The following is a 23,575-nucleotide window of genomic DNA, read 5'->3' as shown; positions in this document are numbered from 1 at the left end:
TTGTTTTGAAAAAATTCAGACCTTGGGGTAGAAAGTGAGAGAATAAGTTTTGTGGTGGATAAAAGCACTAACAAATGCAGCATGGGCAGCAGGCATATATATTTAGTCTGTGGTAGAGTTTGAACCTTTTCTCAGACAAAGTATTATCTCACAGATTTATCAGCGGTGCAGTTTCTCTTTGTTGCATTGTTTCAAGTTCTCTTACCTTTGAAGGAGGATGAGAACTTTGAAATACGACAACTTTTCCAGCAGTATCGTTTGTATTTCTGAAGGGAGTACCAGTCTTAACATCAGGATTTCCAAATCAAGTTGGATGTGTCTTTGTTCTTTCTTCTCCTTGTTTGTGCTATTTATTTCCTGCAGTTGTTTTAGGAAAACTTTGGAGACTTGCTCTGATGCAGAAGTCCAAATAAAATGCCTTTTTCTTCTTATATAATTACGTGTGATCAGAAACAGTGGAATTGTGTAGACCCTTTTACATAGGACATGAATCCTACCATCCTGTCCTAGTAAGCAAAATCTTCTGTTTCACCATTCAGGTTTTTGAATATTCCTAAAGGCATTACTAATAGGAGTTTCCTGTTTATTAGTCAGTTTACTGCAGTTAGTTCTGTATATATTACTATTTCATACAATTAAGTTATAAATTACTATCTAAATTGTGCTTCTTGGTGAATTGTCAAAGATAATGAAAACCAATACCTGATTCTGAAATTAAAATTGCATTTTAGTATGTTTTCCTCAGGACAGTTTGCCTGTGCCTCTGCATACTTTTCTGTGTAAATACTCCCAGAGCTTGAGCACCAAAACTGTAGATCACCCCCAGCACCAGCCATCAAACTTCTTGCTCTCTTTTATGTTGTGTTTTTACATGAAATTGGGATCTCAAGCAGACTTGAAATACAGAAGCAAAATCAGATCCAGGTATTCCTTCTGTGCTGCCTGAGATGAACATGTGGGACACCAGTGTGGTGAATTCAGAATCACGTACTTCATGCTTTACTTAGTGTGAATGTAATATGGTGCTAGAAAATAAGTACAGGTTCTGTGGATTGGAGATACTGGAGGAGGGCAAGGGGGCTGTGAAAGGAAGTTCACTGTGGGCACAGTGCAGAGTAATTTTGGGATCTGTTTTCTGCTTTATCATTTAAGCCTAGTGCACAGCAGAGGATAGATGTTTGATTTTGCTAACAGCTTATGATGACCTAAGTATTGTAATGAAATTCTTGACAGGGATCCTACTCCTATACTAAACTCTTCTCCTTCCTTAATTTTGTTAGTACTGAACAGAAGAAAAAAAAAATATGTTGAGGAGCTTGGAAATTATTACGTGTGTCCTCTCTGGGATGATGCCCAGAACTAAAGTGTTTACCTCTGTATATTTGCTTAGCCTGAGGCATTTGTGATTGCTTCAGCACTGCGAGCAGCCGGGGAGATGGGAGTGTGCATGCATGTTGGGTGGCAAAGGGAGGGATAGGCTGCTAGAAGAATGCCAAAGCGTTGAATGCTTTCACTGCTGATGGGGAAAACATTTGGCCCTTGGTAAGAATATTTCAGACAAGTCTTGGAATATGTCCATATCACAACCACCATATTCTTGCTATCTCTACAGTTGCCTAAAAATAAACCCCAAACAAACAAACCCCCAAGCATTCAACTTCGTGATGAAGAGAGAATAGAAGAGCTAAGAATCTTGCTGGGTGAGGGGGAGAGCATCAGTTTGTGATCTATGGTACCAGATGGACTGAGCTGTGTTCTGGCTCTGGTGATGGATATGTTAAGTTTCGTCTTTCTCTCATGCATGCTCAAATGGAAAAAGGGAAAGCATCCATCATTGAAGGAGAACAATCAAAGTCAGAAAAAAAAATGACACAGAATATGAAAGCACCATAGACTAAGAAACCTTTGTTAATTCTCTCTCATAGTCTTATATCATAGATGACTCCAACACCTTTGGGCTGGGAACCTAAATTTTAAAAAGCTTGTTGATATGTTGCACCAACTGATGTGACATTCCCCCCCAGTGTTGCTTAAGAACTTCTCCCTCCATTTGGAAAAGAAGACTACAAATCTACCTTTTTTCCTGATACTTTTTAAAAAAATAAATTATTAGACTTACCTGTGATTCAATATGCTCTCTTGTCTTTAAAATGTAGTGGATATGATTTCTTTAAATCATTTTGGAACATTTTTACTAACAAAGTGGATAAGCTAGCTTCTGGAATAAACCAACATGCGTGGAAACTGGCACAGTTTTTAAACACTGTACATTGTAATGGCATTTTGTTGGGGTATTATTACTTCAGCTGCACAATTATGGGAGCCTATTGCATATTAGCAGACACTTTTCTCATAACCTCAGGCTATATGCACTAAGCTGAATTTTCCTCTTCAGACTATCATCTTGGATTCTCCCAGACAACATATCACTGCTTTTTTTTTTTTTTTCTCTGTAGCAGTGCATGCTGTAGGCAATAGCAAGTATAATACTTTCTGCATTGTTAGGCAACAAGCATTATCAGCAGCTGCAATATTCAGGATTAGTCCTTTTGTTATTATTTGGCATCTGCAGTACCTACATGAATCTGTTCAGTCCTGTTTCTCCAGAAGGCAGCTGGGTTCTCTGACTGAGAGAACATATCCATAAATGTTTTCTGAAATTGTCACTATACTCAAGAGTTCACTATTTATTGAAACTGCAGTTTTCACAATGCAGTTCATTGAGATATATAAAAACTTGTGTTTTATTTAAAGAAAATAAGCTATATGAAAGTGAATCTTCCCATTTTATAATGGTGAAGTGGGGACAGATCAAGATTCTCAAAGCTGCACCACAACTCAGTTCCTGAGTGAGAATTATAATCCAGCCCTCATAACCCCAAGATTCATCCTTGGCCTGCTAGCAAGCAGATGTTTCCGAATTAATTATGCTACGGAAAATGTATCAGCTGGTATCCTGCAGTACAGCAAATGTATTTCAGAATATCAAATAAAAGCCAGGACTTTCTTGGGAGTTGCGGACTAATTTTTTTTTTCTCTAAAAGGTGTCTGTCATCTAAACTTCATTTGCATTTTTTAAAACTAGAATGAAAATGTTCACTGGCTTTTGCAAAAGGTCAGAGAAACAATATTTTTATGGTTACGTGTTCAAAGATACATTTGCTTAGTATTTATCTTCTGTGATATCCATAGTTTTGGTTTTACCTTTCTTAATTTACTTGCCTTCTTTGGAAAAGAAGCCATATACTCATTAATGAAAGAAAAAGAACAACTGTTTGTTTTCATGCAGACTAAATGTGTAGATTACAGGGTATTGTTTTGCTTGTTCTTCCTAAATTGTCATAGATATTGGAGAACTTACATGGTGAACAATTAAAATTAAGGTTTACATGCTAACATCAGTTATCAGTCTGCCACCTTAGTTGGAGAATCAGTTAGGACATGAAATGACTGGGCAGAATTCCATAAGAGGAATAACATTTTATCCCATGGGCAACTGTGTTCATATTAGGGTGAGTGGAGTGATGTTAAGACTATATTTCTTATAAGCGAAAGTTGTAGAAGAGGTAGAAGCTTTCATTTTGGGGGAGAAAGGAAATTTCTCAAGAAAGCTATTGCATGGTATCCTTCTGCAATATTAAAATGCACATGCACACACACCCCAAAGAAAAAAACCCCACACCCAAACCAAACACAAAACATCTATTACGTTTCATCTTAAGGACACCCCAAAATGCCAGAAACATTTAGTTTTAACTAAGCCTTGTAGACAAACACACACAAATAAATCTAGTGTACATTGTGCTACAGTGTTTAATAATTTTTTCTTTGACTTTCATTATGAAGTTGATTTCTCTGGTCATGATGCTTTCAGCCATTTGTGTCCTCAGTACTAGCACCATTTGGCTGAAAGGTGGTAAAAGGTGTTATTCCTGTCAGTATCCTGGAACTGGAAAAGTCTGCCTGGATTATCAAACCAGTGAAAGTCATGCTCAGAAAATCATGTAAAAGTTTGGAGACATGTAGGCAGCAAATATCAGTGGCAACAGAGCACTAGAAATGTCCTGTAAACTTCAGTCAAAGAGCAAAAAAACACAAGGATAAATGGTGTCACACTCAAGAATAAATATTTTCAAAAGTTTTGCTCTCAAATTCAAGGAAATCAGAGTTGTATCAGAACTGATTTATTTTAAATGAAATTACTCAGTTGTGTAATTTGCAGAAAGTTGGATAAAGGCCATGTTTCCCCTGCTCTTTGAAGTCTTCATGAAAAAACATGACTTCAGTGGGAGCAAGACCACAATAATTTATCCTTTATTACTGTTTTTCTCCATCTCTACCATTTTAAAATAGGTAGTACTGTTTGTTCTGTCAGTACTCTTAATAATGTATTATACTTTAAAAATTGCTATTTTGGGAGTCATGGTGGGTTTTGGTTTTTTTTTTGCAAGGCCAAAGTGCTGCTCTTGGGCTATAAATCTGTGGTGGTTGGTTAAAAGGTTAAATGTACATTAGCATGTCCTGTCACTTAGACCTAGATGGAGTTAAAGCAAGTAGTGGGGCAAGTTCAGTGGCTTTAAATGAGCTATTGTTAGTCAAATCCCTGCAAAGCCAAATGAATGTTATGTCATTCTGTTTTATAATTTTCAGACAGAGAGCTCTGGCTGACTGGTAACTTCACATATTCTGATCTATTCTTTCCTGTTAGCAATATGTTTCCTGTCCTGGCATTCCAGTCTGTACATTTTTTCTTATTTTGGACTAGTGGAACATAAAGTGTTACTGTAAATAGAGTTAAAGCTGTATGTAATTTATGAAACTAATTTTAAAGACCTTCCCTTTTAGTAAAACTGGAAAAAAAGAGATACCATGGCCAATAGTATAGCTAGCAGTATGCAGAATATAACCAGGGCTCATAATCCTGAACACTGGCACATGTTACAGCAAGTGCAGTGAGTCTGTTGCACTCAGATCTATTGCTTATGTAATTTCCATGTGGCAGTACATATGTACGGATGTCCATAGTTGTTCATAACTTGGAGCTTGTGCTCAACAAGTCAAGAACAATGCTGGGACTTCAGAGAGTCCTCATACTGCTCCTGTTTTGTCCAGATGTGATTTTTGAGTTGAACTGGTAGGCACATATGTCAAGATCTGGAAGCTTCCCAGCTCTGCATATGGAACAGAAGTGGCTGTAGCACTCCGTACACTGATTTTCTGTTCTGCAGTGTATGTCTGCAGGCGTTGGTCTGTTAAGGTTGCGGTTAGGGGGGCTGGTTTTGTGGTCTCAAGCAGCAGTTACAGGGATATGTTCAAGGATGTGATTGATTTTTCATTTGTTGCGCTTTTGCATTAAAATTCCTACATTTATTTTGTTTTGGTTTTACTCTGTCCGATATTGTGATTGGAAAAGCATATAAGCAAAATGTTACTTTATAAGAAAGATATTCCTGTTTCTTCCGTTGTTCCTTATGCCTAGATTCTCCTTTATAATTGCCATCTTTCCATGTGTGTTCTTTAGTCAAGTAAATAAGGTAGATTTAATGAGAGCACAAGGTTGTAGATAGCAGTTGTTGTAACCATTCATCCTTGATTCATGCCTGAAAGTAGGATATATTTTCATAATGCAGGCATGTTTTGGAGGAAGGTAAGAGGAAGGTGAATATTTGTATCTTTTTATTCCTGCTCTTATTTCCCTCCATCCCTCTCAGTTTTGGTACACACAGTTTTGGTTTCGACAAGATTTTCTCTCTTGCCAGATATCAACCAAAGCAAATAATGTGTTCAATAGCTTTTTAAGCAGTACATAAAGTTTGCTTACATTTGCTGAGTTCTCCTGTGCACAGACAGTGAGAACACTGAAGTAGGGAAAAGCCCATCTACCTAGTGTTCCTGACAATTCTACTTCAGCCCCACCAACATCAGCAGAAGTCACTTGAAGCAGCTTACCTAACTCATGCTGTTATCTCTGTGGAGGAAAAGTCAGTGCTGGCTGGTGGAGTGATGTGGAGCAGGCATGTTCTTATCCCATTTGGTGTTCTTTTTTGTTTTGTGAGGTGAGCGCTGCTTGTCATTAAGTGTTGTATGAAAATCCTGAGTCCTGGACAAGCTCCCAGGTGACTGGGTAAGGTGAGGTAGCTGCTGTGGCACACTGCCTGAGTAATGCCATGCAGCTGTAACAGAAGTGGGAAGTCTCAGCATGCAGACGAGCCACGATGTCTAGACATGCTGCTATTATTTCTTTGCTCAATTCAGTGTGTAGCCAAATATCTTTTCAAGTGTACTAGACAGATGTGAGTACAGTGCCCACAGCCATGTAACAGCGAAGGCTCTTAACTGCATGTGTGCTCTCCTCTGCATCCCTACCAGCTTTAATCATACTGCTTGGTCATACCAGTAACCATATTCTATCATAATCAGTACCATATTCTATCAGCAGCAGAAAACACTCCTATGTGTTTATTATTAAATCTAGTGAAGATTTCTTCTACTAGTATACAACTAGAATACACCTTTGTATATTTTTATCCATTTGTATTTTATCCCTCCACCCTTCCATTCTTTTGAATTCATGTGCTTCTGGGCAAATAAAATGTACCATGGCTGAATTTCCCTCTCATGTGGCTCTGCCACTGAGAGTAGAGACAAACAACTGTTTGGAAAGTGAGTTTGTCTGTTGTTTTCCATGGCCATTTTCATAAAAGTTTTTGTGTTAAACTGAAACTCATTATCAGTTTCAGAAGTCATTTTGAAAGGAAAGAGTAGGAGACTCAGGTATGAGACAAAGCCACGGTAGCCTTTTTACTTTAGCAAATGATAAAACAAAGCAAGATTAAACTTAAAAATGGTTGTGTATCTCCCAGTAAAATAATTGATGTGGGTTTTTTTGCAGTTAGTGTTCTGATTTTGGTGGCCTTATTTACAATTTGTATAAGACTGGTTTGGTGTTGGCAGAGTTAGCCTAATTTACCTTAACTAAGTGAATATTCAGGCTGGTTTCTGGTGTTATCTTACCCGCAGCATGTACTGTATTGTGCCCAGAGTTGCACCACAGTAATAGGAGCAGCAGGGCTGACATATGAAGTGTAAGGAAAGCAAGCGGTGAATCTGTAGAAACGCAACCTTTATGAGTTGGTTTGTGTGTGTGTTTTTATGTTTTCCCTAAGTCAGTAAGATGGATTCATACTCTGCTTTCCAGTTTTGTTTAGGTAATTATTAGGATTAGAATAAAAGTAAACTTGCCAAAGCTTTTATTTTAATAAAATAAAATCTGAGATGTTTATAGAGAAGTAAGAATCATGAAGCCATTGGTGAAGGGAGAGCGGGCAGGTTGAAATGCATATAGAGAAAGCTAGTACTGTTGGGCTTGTTTAGAAAAATTGAGATATACAGCCTTCTTTGTAATGTTTCAAAGCCTAATAATTCAGCTGCTCATTCTGGTGTAGTGAGTGTGTACATAAATCACTAGCATGCTGCATCTTAGAGATGGGTTTCTTGTAGTTGCCTGTAAAGCTTACTGCATGGTAACAGTTATAATTAATTACTTGACAGACTGAATGTCACAGAGTAGTTTGTCATCCACATGCACGAGTGGCTGGTAGTTATGCTGAGGTGTTCAAGTATTCTCTGGTACACAGTAATATAAAAAGCAGAATTTGGTCCTCTTCCAAGTTTTAAATTTGTCCTTGCATTTCTGATAAGTGTGAGGCAAAGAAAAGGTGATGCAAGGTCTTCTTGACAAGCTTCTCCTACCACCTTGGACTGTGAAATTGAAAGTGATTTTCTCTCTTTTAGCTTCAACTGATTCCTGTGCCATGAAGAACACTATCTAAGTCTGCTTTTGGGAACTTCTACAGAGGAGTTTGACATCGCTGGATTTCACAGAAGGGTGTGTATATGTGTGCATATGACATAGATTCTTAATTTAGAAGAAAACATGTAAATTATAATCTGAAGTACTTGGTAATAGGAAGAAAGGGAGCCATGAGAAATTTTGATATTGTGAACATAAATCTGAACTTTGTTGTCTAACCTGGAGAGATCTTCTTGGTCATATGATGTTTGCAAATGTTTTTATGCAGTACTGCTTATATGCATTTGGCAGATCTCCTGAGACTCTCATAGGTCAGGAAAGCCCTGGAAAAAAAATCGCAAGCACTTCCAGTCATCTAGTACAGTAATTTTGTATAAGTGAGTCAATAGCATGGAACAATGACTCCATTTTTTGCCTCATGTCTCTGTTTAGGTTCAAGGGTGAACTGATGATTGCTAGTGTATTTGTTCTTGCATAGACATTCTCTGTCTAGGAAAAGAAAGCTTGTAGTGGATGGAATATTACTGTTTTTTCTTATGAAGTGAATCTTGGGGTATTGAGAGCAGGAAACTGCTATATGGTTCCTGTCTTGCTGTTTCAAGTGGAGATAGCAGTATGATTAGCAGTACCTTCTTTGTTTCAATAAAGAAAAAACGAGATAATTTTTTGAATATTATACTGTCTTCGTCATTCCTACAAAATGAGTTAACATCTTGAAGTATGCTTAATGATGCATCTCTTTCTTGAAAATGTCTTTTGTATTGTTTTGAGATATTAGACAATAAGTGCATTTTTTTGGGTCTTGAACTTAATGTTTTATGGAAAAACGAAAGAATACTAAATTTTTACCCATCTGAATTTTGTCATGGATTTCACTCAGGGGCAGATTTCAGCCTATGTCTTAGGCATGTTTAATTTTAGTGATGGTTAGGGGACCAAGACAGAATTTTACAGTAAGGATTTTTCTTGAATCCTTGTCCCATGGATTCTGGTAATTCTATGACAAGTACTCTTCTTCTGGTTCTCATGCCAAGCTGCCAGATATTTTAAAGAATGAATTTTTTTTTTCTGTCTCATTCTGTTTGGTTCTTGTTCACACTGTGTAGTTAAAGCACCTTACATTTCTAATTTATTGTCTTGGGAGACATGCTTTATGTCTTCTATAAATGTCTGAGAATTGCTGATGAGCTGTCTCTTCAATACCTATTATTTCTCTTTTGTGTTTCCTTGATGCCTAGGAGCCATACTACGAAGTAGACCCAGGACTCCACTGTGCTAAGCTTTGCACAAACGCTGAACAGAGGCAGTAGGTGATTACAGAGGGATGGTGACTAAAAGGTAGGTAAGCGACTGTATTTTGTTCAGTGGGTAGATGGTGATGCCATTGAAAGATTGTAAGATGATGTCTGTAAAAAGACTTGTGAGATGGCTTTGTAGACCATTACAGTTATTCTGCCTTTCTATTTTCCCTAACCTAAGGAAATTCAAGAAATGGAAATGGGTGGAATGCAAGAAATAGAACCTGCAAATTTCCTTTCTTCTTGCCTTTCCTAAACTGTGCTCAAAAAAGAAAACTATCTAAAAATTGGGTTGTTTGTTCAAAGAAAAATTGTAAGGGGAACTGTAAGAGTAGCATGTTTGTAGGTGGCAGAGGTACTATTTCAGGATGTTGTCCACACAAATGCTTACCCTCAGTCTAAAAATGTCCTAGGAAAAAGGAAGTCTGTATAGCTAAATGACAAGGCATAGGAGACTATTAAAAGCAAGAGAACATCTAAAAAAAACCTGTGTCAATGTTCAAAGAAGGAAATGGGACCAAAACATTCCCCTATCAGGCTAAACATAAAATTAATAAACGTTTTTCTCAATCACACCAATAGCAGGAAGCCAGCTGGAGAGTCTGTGTGGCCTGTGTATAATGACTTTATGAAAAGAATGATCTGAGGTAAAGCAATGGCAGAAAACTAAGTGATCCTTGTGCATATGTGCTTATCACTGAAAAGCATGGGGTGGTTCCTGTTTTGGAACCCTTCTTATGGGAGGCTTATGGGATTGCCTTTCCCAGCTGGAAGCATTTGTAGGTGAGATAGTAGAACAAATTGCAGGTTCCCAATTTAACAGGTACAGATGTAGTTTAACCAGTTTTTTTTTAGGAATGGTAGAGGGAAATAAAACAGAATGGTAGAGGGAAATAGCTACAGACTGTGGCATGCAACTTCTTGCTTTAAAATGTCTCAGCAATTGAGTGCTTGAAGATGTCTAATTTTATGCCATATTTCAGAAAGCATTCATGTGGAATCAGGGAGCCTAGAAACCAATAGGGCTCTTGTTTGTGGATTATTTAAAAATTGGATTAGCATATATGTTTTAGGAAGGACATTGGATAGTATGGGGGAGATACTGAGAAAGAATTGATTTCTGTGTATCAATGCCTGATTAAGAAGATATTTAAGAACTGGTTAATATTAGCCTTCAACTACTTGAAATCAACTACTTGAAATATGCTTACAAAGGTGATGGAGCCAATGTTCTTGGTTGTGTCAAACTATGTAACAGGGAGTTAACATACACAGATTGCAAATTAAATATTCTGACTGGGCATTTTAGAAAAAGCCTACCTTAGGGTAGTGCAGCACTGAATAAAGTTACCTGGAGGTGGAGTGGGGGTGGCATCTCTCCCAGTGGGAGCTTTCAAGTCTTAGTTGGACAGTGCTACAGCTGCCCTGACCTACTGTGGCTTTTAGTGATTGGTCCAGACTGGATGTCTCCCAGAGATCCCACCTAGCCAGCATATGGTGTGCTGTTCTGGTGTCCTCATCTCAGAAAAAGTGGAGTAGAACTGGAAAGGTTTCAGAGAAAGGCAAAAAGAATGAAGAGGGGCAGCAGGATGCAGAAGACATCCATGGAGCGGCATGCATACAGGAACTAACTAGATGAGAGTCTCCATAGTAAAACAGAGATAGTGACCAGATGCTAAAGCTTGCTGTTTATAAAATTATAAAAGCTGTGAGGTGTGTGGATGGAAAATGCATACTCAGTACCACCTAATTTTGTATTAGAAGAGATATGAGATGAAACAGGCAGGGAACATTTTCAAAGCTCGAAAAAAATTGTGGGTTTTTTTTTGTGTAATAAGTCATTCTGAAGTTACCTGTCACAGCATAATATGTGTGCTTCATGGGTGCATAGAGCTGCTGAACAAAATTGGAAAAAGTGGTGGAAAAAAAAGAGGAATTAAAAAAAAAAGAAGTGATAAAGTCATTACCTCTAGGCAAGGAAGTTACTGAGTGGCAAGCTGTGGGAAGTGTGCAGTGTTTTGGGGAGAGTGGAAGAGAATATTGTATATGATTGTGCTAGTTTCCACTCTTTCTTTAAACATCTGCTCTTGGCTGGTCCTGGAGACAGAGTAGGAGGTCAGGCTGAATGTTTTGCGTGAGCCGGTTTTGTCATTTCATTTGGGCTAAACAGACAGCTTGACCTGCTGTGGTGGTTCTTACATGCTATTTTATAAACAGTAAGGTTGCAGGGTGCAGTCCCAGAAGAGAACTCTGTTACTAGAAGTATTTTTAAAAATGCTAAGCTGTTATGTAATTTGAGGTCTCACACTGTGCTTGGAGACTTTTCCCTCATTGTAAGATAAATGCTTTTAATCTTATTTTGGCACTTGATAAATTACAATTAAATTTGTTTTAATATGTCCAAGCTGTTTCATTGAGAGTTCAGTTCTTAGTCCAGAAATCTCAGTTTTTTGCTTAGTGTGTTCTCTGTACATTATGTAGTGCTTTTCACACAGAGAAGAATTACCAGAACTCCTTTTTTCAATATGTAAGTTCTACTGACACCCATTTTGTTGTAGAGCGAATATCCTTTGAGGGAAGAGATAATCCTTTGAGGGAAGAGATAATCCTTTGAGGGAAGATGAAACAACAAAGCCTAGAAAGAGTACAAAGATAAGAAAAGAGTGCTGAATTTGGAGATACTTCTGTGTTTGTGAATTAGTTTGAGAAGCAAAATGTTGAAGTTATATTATGACATCAAAGGGGAAAGGCTAACAGTGTGGCAGGGTTTCATAATGATAGCCATTGAAATGACCAGAACAGATACAGATACAGAACAGATACAGCTACTGGAAGAAAGAGGGTCATAGGAGAAGATTAGTGGAAAATAGGTAAATTTATCTGAAGGAATTGAATGAAAAGAGGTAAGTAAGCAAGGTTGAGAAACTACTAGTTAAGTTCTGAAGAATTAACAGAATTTTAGGAGCTCAGAGAGGAACAGATACTGGGAATAAAAGAAGCAGTGTCTTTGGTTTTCCATCAGTGGTTTACGCACCTCAGATAAATGGATCTATACAAGTATTAAAGAATATTCAAATTTCCTGTACCAGTATCTGTACTTCCTCTGTGAAGTTTTCCAAGGGGATTTGAAATCAGAAAACACAGAAGGAGAAAACAATGTTTTTTGCATTAGATTAGAGAGGTTAGTTGCTCTTGGTAAAAATGAATTTTGTTAAAATAGTAGCAAAAATGAGACTAAAAAGCTGAAATGGAAACTCTAAGGATTTCTAAGTAACTTGGCCAAAACTTGCAAAGACACAAATGGTATGAATATTTCAAATAGTGATATACAGTCCTGATGAAAGAGTATTTTTCTTGCAGGAAGAGGGGATAAAAGGGTGTGGTTTTAGATAAATGGAATAGAAGCAGTTACAAGGGAAAGAAGAAGAGGTATGTAACATAGGTCATTACTAATTTAAAGTATTGCTTAGGTCAGCCATTTCCCTACCCACCTAATTCTTTGAGCTCATCCATTTGTGAAGAAAAGTCCTTCTTCCTGGCCCTTGTAACTCGTTTGGTGTCTTCCTTGTGGCACTGTGTGTGTAGTGATTGGAGGTTTCCCTTTGTTGGGGGCTTGTGGAATTTTAACAAATTAAACATAACAACGAAAAGCTTATTAGTAGTAGTTGTTGTTCTTTGTTAAACGGAACTTGCGTGGCTTCAAAGCAGCAATAGCAATTTCAGAGTTGAAGAAGCTTCATTCTCTTTCAGACACTGTGCCTGGTATGTGACATAACCACAGACCACTGAGCTGCAAACAACTTTGTACTGAAGTGATGAATTGTGCTGTGCTTTAATCTGCATACAGGGTGAAGAAGGATCAGGGAGGAATGGATGAGGTCACTATGTCTAATGGAAAGACCCTTTGTTTCTTGCTACAGAAAATTAGACTCTTAGCATTAAAGCTAGTTAAATCTCTGAGATTAATGGCATCTAGAAGCAGGGTTTCAACACCTGGTGTGAAACTAAATGGTCTTTGATTTATAATTTTTTTTTTTTTTTTAATGCTGAAAATTCTGTTAGGGATGAGGTTCAGCTTCTCCCCCACTGGCTTCTCCCACAACTGCCTCTTCCAGGTCATACTCCTTGCCATACAGAAACCTTTTAAGTATTCCAAATATCTCTCATTTGCCTGAAGTCTCTTGAGTTCCTTTCTTTCATCTTGATTGAAAATGTCTAAAGAATTTATAGAAAAGGGCAGTGTTTTGAGATCCATTGAGTTGACTCTGTTGATCCAGGTTTATTTGCAGTGCATGCACTAAAGTATGTATAATCTATGTGCTCTGGAAGCCCTTTCTACAACACCACTGAAGCAGTTTGAATTATTTTTCACTCGGCTTCAGATTGCATCTTTATAAAATACGGTGTATTCCAGTGCTGGAAAACATGCAAGATTGATAGCCCTGGAAATTGAAATCCCTGTTTATCCATGTACTAGCTAGCATAGCCTAGCTGTAGCAGAATCTCTATCTTGGCAGTACAACTCACATTTAACCTGATGAGATGACCTTCAGTTATTTATTATTTAAGGAGCACTGAAGGTTTGCAAAGATTTTTCACAGTGAGAGCAACATGTTTCAATTTGTGTTTTCAACATCTTTCTATATGATGTGTTTATTACAGTATAAATACAGGTTTGTGTCTTTAAAAAAGCAGAGCTGTGAACTCTGCACTGGATTTTTCCTGTGAAAGAGATGTGGTTATGTACAGTTATGTAATTAGTTGTAGAAATTGATAAGGCTGTAATGAAAAAAAACCAGAATGCATCATGGTGACATTAGCAATGTAGAATTTCTGCTAGATCACTCTGCAACTGCCCCATCAATATCATGGTGAAATGGTTTGTAACAGAGGAAAGACTTGGCCAGGTATGAATGCAGAAAGGAGCGCAATATGGCTCTTGGGTATACATCTTGGTGGTCTCAGGCAGGACTCGCTAAGGACTAGCTATATAGCTCTAAGGACCTTACAGACTGCAGGTCGTTCTAAACTAATGGTGTGCTGGAGAGTTGGTACAGTTGGATAGGAGGAGGCTTTCCATAGGTTATTGCTGTGACACCACTGAATGTATTGTGTGGCGTAAAATGTAGGGGTAGTCAGGAAGCTTCCCTTTAAGCATCTGTGGGGTTACTAGAAAATTTCGATATGAGCTAAACAACCCAAAAAAGCTGAATGAGTGTCTTTATTAGAAAAATCTAAGAGAAGATGTAATCATCATATGAGTTTCTATTTATGAACTCAAGGTGACTTTGATACATTCGGTCTCTGAAGTGTAGATTCCTCAAAAGGAGCAGTCTGAAATATGTTTCAGTGTATGCAATCTGTGCATACATACTGTATGCTTATAAGTTTCCAAAGTGATAAATGAAAAATGACGGCTGCAAAGCTACAGAAGTCTAAAGTGATTTTGAATATGATGGAGACATCAGTGACACTTCATGTAATTTAGTCTTTGACTGATGAAAGCTGTCAGCCACTGAGAAACCATTGGGAAAGATGTCACCAAGCAAATTGGATTTTCACAACATTGTTAGTTTGTGAAATAACTTTATGGAATAGATAGTTTTCCCTGAAAGCTCTTAAAAATGGAAATCATTAAAAAGAGCATCATCATTAAGAATTAGATAAAACATGAAAGTCTAAGTAAAAAAAAAAATAACATAAGAGGATATTTCAGACTTGGAAAAAATAGAGTATGTTTATTTTATTATTTATAATACACAGATACACAGAGCAGCACAGTGTATGCTCTGAAGAAAACCCACAAGAGGCTTCTGTGTATTGAAACAAATATGTCAAGAGCCATTCATTCCTCATTTAATGTTAGGTTATTTGACATCTCCTTATTTGTTGTTTGACAGCTTCATTGGGTACATTCCACCAGATAGTATACGATATCTCTTGGGTCAGGTTTTATTACTTTTAAACAGACTTTAAAATAGAACTTAAATTTTTAACAGTGGTGTTGGAGGAAGAAAGTACAATTATGTTTTATTCTCTTTAGAAAGATCTATTTTTTTTGTCATGCTGTATTTTAGGATCTAGAAAAAAATAAGCAAGTTTGTATTGACAGAAAGTTCGGGCATATACAGGGATGTTCCTCATATAAGTGAAACCTTTGTGAATATACAGGATCTTCAGTATAAGCATTGTAATAGTTTTGAACTTGGCCTTTTGTTTTTTCCAACTGATGGATTGGATATTTTAGCTTTAAAATACTCTTTGAAAATCTTTGTACCTTCCATTATTTTTAATTTTACCTGATTTATTTTAAGAAAGGATTTATTAACTTGATATTTCACAGATATTTTAAAAAATCTGTATCTGGCTTCAGGATCTAGTGAATAACAAAATGTGGGCAAATTTTCAGAAAGATCTAACAGAAATTATTTTGCCTTCAGACTTCCTATTCCAGGATTCTGATAGCTTTCTTAGGGTTTCCTATGTTTCTGATGGACATCTTCAGATGGGAGAGTTGTCTGATTTTTCTATTGTAGTTCAGAATTGAATCAGAGATCTAAATGCGAAATCTAATATGGAAGAGTGTCATGTGGATTGGTGGAGTCCCCTTTGAACACTTTGAAATGTTGCCTGTAATCATGGAGGGTTAATTGTGGGATTAGAGGAAACACTGAACAGTGCTTTCACTTGTGTGTTGAATCTTTGTAAGTGTGTGGAAAAAATTTTGTTGCTGTATAAAAGGATCTAAATCTTTGCAGAGATAAAGAGCAACAAAGTGAGGTAGCAACCTACTCACTCCTTGAGCAACGTGCTCTACTGGGAGGTATTTCTGCCCATAGACACCCATGACCAGGGTTGGAGCTAGATGATCTTTAAGGCCCCTTCCAACCCAAACCATTCTGTGATTCTGTGATACTCTAGCATTTTGTATAATCAGTGCAGAGACATTGGGTGGTTCAGTCCACCTAAGCATTCTTTGTTGGATACTCTATTGCTTATCCAAGAACTAATGGAGGAATCTAGAAGCTTGGTGAGATGAGTGGGTGTTTTGAATACTTATCTTGATAGAAAAGGTACATACAAATAAACTGGGGGAGAACAGAAAGGTTCTGTAGCAGTGATGTGGGAGGGGAGCTCTGAGGTTCCTCACCTCTCCCTTTCCTTCATATCACTCTGCTAAACCTTATTGTCACTTAAGCTGTTGCTGTAAAGAGAGTCTTTTGGTTATTGATGGGAAGAAACAGATCAAAAGCTGGTAACGAGATGGGAGTTGAGAGGAATTGGGAGTCTGAAATGTGTTTGTGAATGGGGCCATGGAGCCATACAAAAGTGTGTTTTCCTTCACTGTATTTGAGGTGTCTAAGCTGTGACCACCATGCATTTGCTGAAATGTGTTTAATACTTACTGACCTTTAAAACCCTATGAAAGAATTGCGGGGCTAAACCCACCATAAGAAGAATAAATTTGCTTTTATTATCTAATGGAAGCAGACTGTCACAGTAGTAATTTCACAACAGTTTGGAGCTCATCCAGCAGTTTTTTAAAGCAACTACCTAATAAAATCTTTATTTTGGAGGTTTGCCTGGTATTAATGTGCAGAATATCCACTAATAGTTTTGTTTTAGCAGTACAGTTTTGTTCTTTAGATTGGTGATTCACATTTAAAATGCATTCTGTTAAGTTTCTATGAAAGCTAAGTACTTGCTACTATCCAATACTTTTATACAGTGGCACACAAAATGATAAGGAACTGTTTTAAGTTGAATATATATTTTTTTTCTAAAACCCAGCTATTTAAAATTTCTGAAATACTGTCTTCCTTCTGGTTTCTCTTTACATCCATGTACAAATTTTGGCACGTTTTTCAGTACAGTTTACAAATAAAAAACTATGTCCAGATGGCTGCAGCAAAAATCTGTGATGTGATGATCTTCTTTCTTAATTATCCAACACATATGACTCCCAGTTTCTGTGTTGCCTGTTCCCAATTTATATAGAATGCAACAGCTAAGCTTGAATTACTTTCATCTTGCCTCTTTTTTACCTGCTTCCATTAACCTTGCCTTCAATCAAAACTACTTCTAATACATCTTCAAGATTTGACACAAATTTTCATCCAACTTTAATCTTCTTCATTCTCCTCTCAGGTGATAAAACTCCTCTCTTCCTAGCTAATTTTTTTCCTGATTATCTTGGTGCACTGTTGTCTACTTCTCTGTTAATGGATCTCCTCCCAGTCCTCAACTTCTGCTTTTTGTTCAATCAATCCATATTTTTAAACTTTTATATATATGTATATAAAAATAGTGAAGTTTCAGCAAATTGTTAATGCAAATGACGTCACAACTTTACTTTTAATTGTCATTCTGCTCCCACATAGATTCCTAACTCTCACGGGTGAAATTTCAGAATTCACTTTTTCTGTGATCCCTTCATTATACAGGGAGCACAGAGGCTGTTTTAGCAAGAGATTACAAAATGTGGGTTAACAGTGAAGCTAGGGAAGAATAAAGTGAGTTTGAAGGTTGTTCAAGAAATTTCTTCATTGCAGTAGTTCCCCTCTAGATTGAAACATATTTCCCTTCCAAAAAAATGTAGCTGGTTATGTGACATCAGCATAATTATGTAGCTTAGAACAAAGGAAAACACAGTGCCATAAATTGAGATTGTGTTTGCTAACAAATATGATGAAAATAAGTATTAAAAATACTTTAACTGTCTGGTTGTTTTTTTTTGTTTGGTTGTTTTTTTTACTAACTTTTCTTCAATAAGCTGGACTAGCATAATATTACGATATTCCTTTTTAAAGGGTAAATAGGAATTTTCATGAATAATTTTCATGAGGTGTAGAAATATGTAGTATAGCAACTTCAATCGGGGGCGTGTTACTAGGTCTCTGAAAGTACAAGTTGCTTGGAAAATTTTTGTCCACAGCTAATGTATCATATTTTATCTCTCAACAGTGTGCCAGGGATATTTGGAAAGAATATTTGCAAAGGGCACTAACAACATGGCTGGATAAACTGAAAGAAACTTCCAAAATGCAATTTTTGCCATGTTTTGTGACAGTTTGTAAGGAAGTACAGTTAATGGCTACATGATTCTGTTGAAATTGGGGGTTTTGACTCAACTATAGCCAGAAGAAAGATATCTTTCCAGATCACAGACCTTCCTACTGAATGAGTGAAGGAATATTAAGGACAACATGTGGATATGGCTATTCTGGGTGCTGTTTCTTCTCTTTGTGGTCACAATTGATGTACTGTAGCACATGCTTTGTAAGAAAGTGTCTTATGGATATTCTGTGTCTTATAGTCAGATACTATATTCACTTTTCACTAGGCTTTATGAATAACTCATAAATACAGACTTGTATGTACTGTGTGGTGATAAACGTGCGAAAAAATACAAGCGACCAATAGTGTGTAGTACAGGGCTCAGACCTGTGCAGGAAATGGGAACATGGCTGTGTTTGGTGAGAGGTGCATCCAGCCCAGCATCTGGTCTTTGTCAGGAGCAGACAGCACGTGGGTCAGGGAAGAGGGTAAGACTGCAGAGAGCAGCTAGTGGGATTTTTCCAGAATAATGTTGCAGGATCAGGCTCGGGAAGTTTGTGAGTTTCACACAGCAAAATGGGAGTGTCAAGGTATTTCATAGCTCCCCAACCCATTTTGAAGTTATGTAATTTTTTAAAATAAACAGAGTCCTATGGTATGGTCTCTGTTCTGAAATGCTGTTACTCATAGCACCTGAAAGTATATTTCTATTACAGAACAGCTTGTGTTCTGTGTCATATTCATGGTGTTGACAGTTTGTTGGTCCCTAAGAAAATGTTTTTGGCTTGCCAATAGTAGTACCAACTGGAAAAGGAGCAGGCAAGTGTTGTATAGAGAGAAGAGAGAAGATGAAATTCAGGGGGTGGGAAGGTGGGGTGTTGATCCCAAATTGCTACAGTTCTTCCTTCTCCGTTTCCTTTTCCTGCCCTAGCTTACAATTCTGTGCTCTCCTGGCTCATTTGCTTTCACTTTATGCCTGTCTCCTTTGTCTGTTAAATTTCCTCTGATTTCTCGTCCACTTTTTAGACCTTAATTTGTGAACAATCATTTTGTTCTTCCATTAAAGCTATTTTGTAAAAGAAAAACTTTGCTGGCTTTGTATTCTGTCTGAGGTGGAGAATCTCTCCTTCCACCACCTCAGTCTGACTTCTGATGCCCAGTCTAAGGATCACAGTTCAGTGGATGTCCCAAGCAGTGCATGGGGAAAGGTATCTCAATGACTGGACCAAGGAACTAGATGAGTGAAAGGAAACTTCAGGTACGAATTTGGGTCTTGTGAAGATACCAAAAAGACCAAGGAGCTAATGGATAGCTAAGAAAAAAGGAATTTTAAAGAAGTGTTGAGATTTTGCTGGAACTTGGGCCTAGGCTGCACTGATTTCACTACCTTTATTCCTCCCCCTAAGCTGCCTTTGGTGCTCTTCTGTGTGGACCTGCTGGATTGGCCTGTGTTTGCTCAAGGAAGCTGTGGTCCACTGGGGCTACGCCCCACTGATGAGGCAGTCAGGCCCACAGTGTGATACTTGAGTTCTCAGGTTTTATTACAAACTCTTTGCTTCAAGCCACTGTTCTTGAAGCAGTGCTTCCTTTGTGCAAATCACAAGTATCAGCTCTTTGAGAAGCACTGGAGAACTAGCTTCGATGACAGATTCTTCTTTTATGAGTTGTCACCCTCAGCTACTGATATTAGCAGACTTTTGGCAGAATGTCACTATGAATTCAAGGATTGATTTTTGACTGTGTTAGTCAATGACAGCTGATGGCTGTCTGCCTCTTGCAGATCTTAAAATTCATACCACTAAAGAAATGAATGACAGTATTAAAAAACAAAAGAAAAGAAAACAAAAAACCTCACTCAGTAATCAGTTTGTTAATTGAAGCTGACTCTCACTTTATGCAAATACAAATTAGAATACGCTACTCAGCCGCATAGTAAACAGTCTGCATTGCTTGGTCTGGTGATAAGACATGGTTATTTCACTGAAGAAGATCTATAGCCTCCAGTCTCATTGTGATGTCTAATGAAGTGATCTTTGAGCTATTGATCTAATCTAATTGTGTATCTGAGTGATATGCAAATTGTTTTCTTAAAGCTATACTGAGTAAGGAATGTATTTCAAAGTAATTCTACTGTAAAGAGGTATAGGTTTGGAGTTTTTTGTGCATTTGACAGGAAACAGGATTCACTATAATAAAACCAACTTGGGTTTTTTTGGAAACAACCTTCTTGATGCCTCCTTCCAGCTTCCATCCCTTTTTCTTTCTGAGTTCCAGGGCTTGACACTACTGGTTTTGCCGGAACTAGGAACTGAGAGTATACACATTGATGTAGAATTTAGCTAAGTTTTTTTGGTAGGTGTGATGACAGAGTCTTTTTTATATATTCCTTTCTCAAACAATCTTCCTCTCAAATATTTTTTATGAATTAGAGGAGTTTATCTTTAACAAATCAAGAAAAATTACAGAAAAAGGCACTGAGCTTACATTGCAGGGTATTCACATACTCCAGTTTTATGACTATATGAATGCTGATACCCTCACCTGTCTGTATGCAGCATATAGTCTTATTTCATTAACCAAAAACTTTTTTTCCAGGTCTGTGCTTGTACACAAAGGTGAATGTTATCTGGAGCAGTCACTTAGCACAGCAAAATTTTATCAAACTTTTACTGTTTTGCAAACCAAGATGTGGAGCAAAGTGCCCAGGGAAAATGGAATGAGTCCCCCACAGCAAATTACATGAGCAGCGTTTGTGAGGGTAGACACTAGATCTGCTTGAGGGTGTACCCAGAGCTAGTCTTGTCACTGGTATCTTTTAACCATACCAGACTGCTTTTTGTATACTTATATTGACACAAGCTCACTTCATCTTTCAATGAAACTGCAGTTAAACTGATGTTTACAGAATCAGCAAAGTTAATTATTTGAAAGAAACTTAACTGCTGGACAGATGCAGGTAGTGTGATAGCTCTCTCTTTTATACAGCAGCTTATTTTGATTGAACAAAAGAAAATGTAGTTTATAATTCAGAGATAAATTGTACTTCCAACAGAGTGTATTTTAAATGGTCTAGAAATATGGACATCCTGATTATTTAATTTTAAATATATGACTTCAGTGCCTGGAGGGAATAGTCTAAAATGAATCTGATTGGATTTAGCAGGAGCAGTTACCTGCCTTGTATGCTTAGCTGTACACACTTTTTCTCTTTTAAGTGTCTTTTTTTTTTTTTTTTTTTTTGGCTCAGCTAAAATACAAAACCTTGAATTGCAGGATTTTTCCTCATCAAATACTGTTGATGGAGAAAGCAAATGTTACCTTTGTAAAATATCATACCTTTGCCTAAGGGGTCTCATTCATCTTTATACTTCTTCTAGGCAAGCTGGACCAAAACAAAGGGAATGAGGGAGAGAATAAGTGTGTAAGACCCTTTACATACAGGACTAAAATAATATATTGAAATAAATTGCATCTTATAATGCTACTTATTCTGCTTTCCTTTTGCACCCTCAGATTATTTTACAGACTTGTAAAATGCAATTTGTCAGAAGTTTGATTAAGGTCTCTGCTAGAAAAACTATGCAAATAACAGGTCAATGTGCTGTTTCCCAAATGTTTAGAGATAGTTAAAAACTTGGTCAGTGTTACTATTTGGATATGTCTTGAAGAGTTTTGGCCTGACCATTATGTTTCATAGTTGATAGACATTTACAAATGGAAATTATACAGAAATCAAGGAAACCAGCCTAAACTTTTCATGTTTAGGATTCTCTTGGCTTTGTCTCATCATGTCTTATGCTCCAGGCTAACTATACTTCTTGGCACAGTAGCTGCACTTTCAATAAGGAGAAGGGCTGATTTTAGGAAAGATTGCTTTGCCTGCCTCAGGACTTATGACTTGTTGCAGTGTTTCAGCTCTGTTTAGGTACGAAGTTCAGGTGCAACTTCCTCAGGCTCACTCTTACAGCTGTTATCATGGGCAGAGATGGAACTCGTGTAGCAGTTCTTATTCGAGCATGTGCAGAAGGCAGAAATCTAAACCTTGTGGAAAAAGATTTGGTTTTGAAGTCTCTTCTAAGGTGTCTGTTCATCTGTTGATGCTGTGGGTATATGTTGAAGGTGTGTGTTTTGTTTGTGGGGTTTTTTTGTATTTTTGGGGGGCGGTTGGGGATGTGTGGTTCTTGGGAGGTGTTTGGTTTTGCTTGTTTGGTTTTGCTTGTTTTGTTTTGGGATTTTTTTAAAAGTTACTTTTTATTTTTCACTCTAACATTATAATATGTGCAGTCTCCAGAATCCTTTCTCCTTCCATGCATACAGTAGTGTAGAGAAGGGGATAGTGACTTAACATGTGATGAGGTTTCTACCTTCGACTTTGATTTACTGTTCTCTTGTCTATTAGGGTCTCTGAAAACCCTCCTCTGAGTAGTTGCAAGTAAGCTTCTGCTTGCAGTTTCCCACAATGTGCTTAATATATTTAAATTAATACATCTAAAATAATTAATAGACTTAAATTAATAAAATAGTGGAAAACATTTAAACATCCAGAGGTTGAGGTAGAGAGGAACTGTTACTGTTATTCTCTGAGATATATTATCAGAAATGCATTTACATCCTTCTTTGTCTCTCCTTCAGAGACTAACCTTGTCTTTGGATATACTGGTTGAAAGAAAGGAGTGTATCCTGCCTCCATTTTTGTCATGTGAGATGCATGCACTGAGAGGAGGAGTTCAGCTAGGAAATTAAAAAACCTCTTTGGCCTCTCTTTGGATTTAGAGGCTGAGGAAAGGTATTGATGTGAAGGAATCTTTGTTTCTGCTACTGAGTTCTATTCACAGTGGGCAGGTGGGGAGAAGTTCTCTGGATATGTAAGGGATACAAGGCATCAGACATGTCAACATTTTTATCTTAGTCCCATGAAAATCAGTATCCTTTTTGTAATGGAAACCAAGGCATCCATAAATACATAGATATTTAATATTTCAATTAAGGGTCTTTTTATTTCTTTCTGCAGAAACAGGATTATCTTCTTTTAGTAGTAGATACAAAAGTACTATAGTAGAGCTGGTTTTTTGAAACTTGGCTGGGATGTGACAGCCTAGTAACATAAAGACCATGGGGCTTCTTTTGCAGCCAGGGAGATAGAGAAAGCTGAGCTTCCAGTATAAATGTTTCATTTTATTCTTGTTTAATTTTTGTCCACTATATTCACACATTTATGGGTATTTCTGAGACTAAAAATTAAAAGAAATAAAGTTTTTAGCTCTTTTTCATCATGAAAGTACCATATTCCTTGGTGTTGGAATACTTGCTGCTGTACTGTGTACAAGAAAAACAGCTTTTGACAGTCTGTGATGTGGTATCAGACCTTCGTTTTGCTTCCTACATACACATATGTACTCTTACAGAA

The 23,575-nt window shown here is 37.3% G+C and overlaps 1 protein-coding gene across 1 annotated transcript in view; it reads left to right on the top strand.

Annotated features, from left to right (window-relative positions):
- The window catches only part of SEMA5A (semaphorin 5A), a gene marked incomplete at its 3' end in the record, with an annotated part of 140,510 nt that overhangs the window by 5,560 nt on the left and 111,375 nt on the right, over positions 1–23,575 (top strand). Inside the window, exons 2-3 of the mRNA XM_027889049.1 lie at positions 7,795–7,888; positions 9,052–9,151. The remainder of the gene's footprint in view (positions 1–7,794; positions 7,889–9,051; positions 9,152–23,575) is intronic.

Source organism: Empidonax traillii, unplaced genomic scaffold, assembly GCF_003031625.1.
Source record: "Empidonax traillii isolate 1590-97213 ecotype Southwest subspecies unplaced genomic scaffold, ASM303162v1 scaffold249:size1902748, whole genome shotgun sequence".
In the NCBI taxonomy this organism is placed as follows: Eukaryota; Metazoa; Chordata; class Aves; order Passeriformes; family Tyrannidae; genus Empidonax; species Empidonax traillii.
The sequence above is the reverse complement of the archived record's forward strand: the minus strand, read 5'-3'. Positions and strand labels throughout refer to the sequence as shown.